Source organism: Triticum aestivum, chromosome 2D (genome assembly GCF_018294505.1).
Source record: "Triticum aestivum cultivar Chinese Spring chromosome 2D, IWGSC CS RefSeq v2.1, whole genome shotgun sequence".
Classification (NCBI taxonomy): Eukaryota; Viridiplantae; Streptophyta; class Magnoliopsida; order Poales; family Poaceae; genus Triticum; species Triticum aestivum.
In genome coordinates, this window is record NC_057799.1 from 41,626,574 (window position 1) to 41,631,435 (window position 4,862).

General features: G+C 58.5%; 1 pseudogene; it reads left to right on the plus strand.

Moving 5' to 3' along the window:
- Positions 1-3,211: 3,211 nt before the first annotated feature.
- On the plus strand, positions 3,212-4,401 carry LOC123048608 (uncharacterized; annotated as a pseudogene).
- Positions 4,402-4,862: the final 461 nt, after the last annotated feature.

The following is a 4,862-nucleotide window of genomic DNA, read 5'->3' on the forward strand; positions in this document are numbered from 1 at the left end:
GTGTTCACAAATGTTACGGAACATCGTGATATGTTAAGTCTCACGATAGATTTGATGACAAATCGTCAAAATATATTCTGAAACTACAAAAGAGTGTTACATACGTGTTAACTTAAATTGAGTTCTACAACCTAGTTGATACTGTGAACTTTATAACTAATTTTCTTTACAATCATGTAATATCAAAGAAAGTTGTGTTCATTCTATTTCAAAAACATGTTGAAGACAATTAGAAGAAAATAAAAGCAATTAGCATTTAACATAAGTGTTTTTACCACTGTCAATTTTTCCGTGCGATAATTTTTGCCATGGATTATAAAGTGATGATTTTCTGCTAATGAAATCTCTATTGTGATGGTCTTTTACATTTCACTCGGCTGCAGTGGAAAACTGCCTAGTAGTCCAGCCGAACACGCACGTAGATCGATCGATCACATTGTCCAGATTGTTCAAGGGCAAAACAATAGTTAGCCACACCATGTATAGGCTACTGGACTTTGGTCTTGTGTACAGGCTAAGAGCATCTCCAACCGCGCCCCAACACGCCCCCCTCCCCCCCCCCAAGCGATTTTTTAGCGCCGGCGGGCGAAAATTGGCATAGTCGCGTCCCCAGGAGCCCGTTCTTCACTGGATTGGGTCGAAATTGGGGCCGGCGGATCCAGGCCGAACCCGGCGCGCTGGGGGCCGCCTGGGAGCGCCGGGGCGAGCGATTTTGGCGCGAACTAACTGCGGGCCCGCCGCGTCAGCGACTGTCGCCTCGTCGTCCTCACAACGCCTCGGTTTCCCGCGGGGAATCAATGCCAAGGCTTCCGCCGGTCAGCCTTCCATTGATTCCTCACGGCCGGCGCGGCGACGCCCCCCTCCCGCCACGCGTACACTCGATGCCCGGCTATAAAAAACGCCTCCCCCTCGCCTCTGGCCCAACCCCGCCGTGCTCTGCCTCTCTCTCCCCGTGCGCACCCGCCGCCGACGATCCTCCCCTCTCTCCCCAAGCCCAGCATCGACGATGGACGAGCGATTCCTCGACGACGCGGCGGTGGCCAACGGCTTTGGCCGACGCTCGCTGCACGTGTGGGGGGCGTACCTTCTCTTCGAGGCGAACATCCCGGCGCCGCCCGACATGCGCGCAGGGCCGGGAGGGTGGAGGCTCAGCGCCGGTGGCGTCCCCATTCCCCCGGTGCCCGACGTCAACGCGCGCACCGACTACTTCGCCGACGAGGTCGACCGCGTGCGGGCGTCGCTGACGAAGGAGCAGCGCGCCCTCCCGCAGTACGCCGCCGACAACCACGAGGCGTGGGCGGCGTACTTCCAGCACCGGCAGGAGCGGCGGCTGGCCTCCACCAACGGGGTGCCGGTGGTGGGGGCGTCATGAACAGCGAGGGGCGCCGCCTGTGGTGGGGCGCCCCCGGCCGCACGCTGCACGAGGTTCTCCAGCACCTCGAGGGCGGCAACGACCCGCCGCTGACATACCTTGCCGCGGCCGCCGCCCCGGTCTCCCACCGGAGCGCCGGGCAATGGATGCCCAGGAGGTTCGGCTCCTCCTCGTCCTCCTCCTCCCGCTCCTCCTCCCGCTCCTCTTCCCACTCGTCCGGCTCGCCGGCAGTGTTCGGCGTCAAGGCCGAGCCCGCAGCGGAGACGCCGCTCGGTCGGCGCACCCGCAGCGCCGGCATCGTCATCAACGAGGGCGGCGGGCGCGCCTCCTCCTCGGCTCCTCCCCGCTATGTCAAACCGAAGACGGAGCCGGGGCTCGCCGCCGTGAATACGGAGCCGGGCTCGACGGCGGCGTGAAGGAGGAGCTCGACGACGCGGTGGCCTTGAAGTGGGCGCGCGAAGACCGGGCACGGACGGAGCTGCAACGCTAGTGCCGCGCCTACGAGCAGTTCGCTGCTCGGCGCCGTGGCCGCGACGAGGGAGGCGTCGTCCTCGATGACGACAGGACGACGACACGCCGCCGCCGCCGGGCAGGGGTCCAGCAGGGGCGGCCGCGTCAAGGAGGAGAAGAACGACGAGGACGATGACGGCGACGTCGGCAATTTCGCCGCGCTCTGCGCGTTCTTCGGCCCGTAGTTGTAGTGCAGCCGTTTTTTTACTAAACTTTGTTATTATGTAATGTCGCGTTCACCAAACTTTAGCCGAGTCTTTGTCCAATTTGCGAAACTTTAGCCGAATTCCTTTAAAAAAAACCACCTTCTGGGGACGACCCTGGGGCCAACGGCTGGGCATCCGAAAGCCCCTACGCTGATTTTTAGCGCCGGCTCGCCCCCAGGCGGCGATTTTACATGCCCCCTGGGGGCCAACGGCTGGAAATGCTCTAATGATGCAATTAGCTGCGGCCATTAGCCTACGTATAGTAGACAGCTCGCTAAAAATGTTCAATGGGCGAGCTATTGGCAGGGGTTGACCGAGCAATGCTACACCTATGTAGAGACTCTTACGTACCATATGTAATTGCTGATTTGGCAGTTTTTAATTAGTCATTAGTTGGGGGCACGGGCCCACCCTTGAAATCAGGGGGGGCAGTTTGATTAGTGCTTTAGCAAATTACGTGGGTTACCTAAGTGCTGTTCGTAGGTTTAGCATTTTTGGGGGTTGACCCCTGCTCGGCTCTTCGCCTAACGCAATGGCACTTGCAACATGGCGAGAATAGAGGAGGTGTGACGTGCAGATGCAGGTGCGGGCTACCGTTCACTGAGAATCCTTTGATTCTCAACCGATAGATTTATGAGACGAACGGCTAGGATTGATATTGTTGCTATAATTTAAAACTCATACACTATATAGATGTATAGATATTCTGAGTCGGTTTGATTGTGCTTCCACTTCAATTCACTGTAGTCACTTTCTTCGGGTTCCACGACATCTACTTTCCACTGTAGTCACTTTTTTCTCCTTTCCAGCTTGTTAAAGCTTCGAGCCTATTCAGATGCTATGTGGGCTAGTGATCCATATTGTACTTTTGTTGGTTATTCTCTTATTGCGTGGAAGACGAAGAAACAGACTATAATTTTCCATTCAAGTGCCGAGGCCGAGTTGCGAGCTATGACCCTTCCGACGGCAAAAGTGATTTGATTACGATGGTTACGGGAGAAGTTTACAACGCGTTCACCCACCGTCATAAAAAAAGTCAAAAATCCTCTCTTTATAAGCTCGCCGTTCCGTGCCTCCGCGCGCGCACGGGGTCACGGAGCAACCCCGCCCGCCCGCCCACCCACCCACCCAATCAAGATCTAGCTCAGCTAAATCCCTGAGCCGGCCATGGCGGCCCGACCGCCGCCACCGTGCTTCTTCGCCTTCCTGAAGCACGGCGCCCTCCTCCCAGCGCGCCACGGCGGGCTCTTCCTGCCGCTCGTCGCGCTCACCGCCGCGCTCGCCGCGGCGCTCCTCCTCACCAACTCCCTCGCCGTGCAGCCCCTCGCCGCCGCCGCGCTGGTCGACGCCAGCGCCATCAGCCGCGCCGCGCCGACCCGGCCGGCGCCGCGTACCCGGGCCTCTTCAGGGCGCTCAGGGGTGACCTCAGGCGGCTCCTGCTCGAGGTCGGCGCGTGCGTCCTCGCCGCGGTGGTCGTCGGGTCGGCCATCAAGATAGCCACCGTCTTCGCCGCCGTCAGGGCGTTCTCTTCCGGCGCCGATGACGACGACGCCGCCGAGCGCCTGACCGTGCCCGCCGTCCTGGGCGGCGCGAGGGGCAACCTGTGGGGCCCCGTCGCGACCGTGGCCTTCGGGTACGTCCTCGAGGTGGCCTGCGCGGGCGCCATCGTCGCGCTGGCGCTGGCCACGGTCTACCTCCTAGAGCGCTCCCTGCTGCTCCTCTTCCTCGACGTGCTGCTCGTGCTCCTCGCGTCGCTCTTCCTCGTCTACCTCACCGTCGTCTGCGCGGTGGCGGTCGTCGTGTCGGTGGCGGAGCCGGGGCGGCACGGCGCGGCGGCGGTGTCCCGCGCGTGGCGGCTGATGGAGGGGAGGAGCGCGCGGGCGGCGCTCTACGTGGTCGCGACGTGCGCGCTCGGCGCCGCGGTGTCACCGGTGTACACGCTCGCGCTGAGGTGGTGGCCGCGGAGCCCGTGCGCCGGGGTGGCCGCCGGCGCCGCCTACGTGGCCCTGCTCGGCGCCGTGGAGGTGTTCTCCGTCGCGGCCGTCACGGCGTACTACTTCGAGTGCAGGGACAGCAAGGAGGAGGAGGAGGTGGTGGCAGCCCACAGATACAGACACGCCAAGCTGCCCAATGGAGATGCATGAATAGCTGATGTTCGATCAATTCATTCCCTTATTTTTGCTTTGTCAATACATTGGATTAGTGTTAGTAGAGATATACTCCACCATTGTTATGGTTTCAGCCACAAAAAATTACCTGTACCATTAACAAAGAACAGACAGAAAGAAATTGCTCGAGCTAGTCCTCCCGAAAGAAATGTATTCGTCTTCTCTTCTAGATAGTGGAAATTTCCTGGCGGTCAAGAGCTTTTTTTTTTTGCAGGGAACTTGTGAGAGCTTTATTCAACAAAAGCATTCGCCGACCAGTCCGTCAACAGGCTACTGATCAGGATGCTTAGAGTAGAGTCTAACCAGCTTTCAGTCACTGTAAGCGTCAACCCACGCTTAGCACAGAGATGTGCTGGACCGTTTGCTGTTCTTATTACATGTTGAATAGAAAAAGACATAAAACTAGGAGCTAGCTCTCCAATTTCTAACAGAATAGGTGCTATCACCGAGCGATCGGTATAGCGAGAATTCCAGAGATTAACTGCCTCTAGACAGTCGGCCTCCATGATCACATGCGTGTAGCCTCGAAGTGTAGCAAAAATCGCTCCTTCCTTCAGCGCGAGAGCCTCTGCAATTAGAGGATCTGTGACACTTGGAACTGGCTTG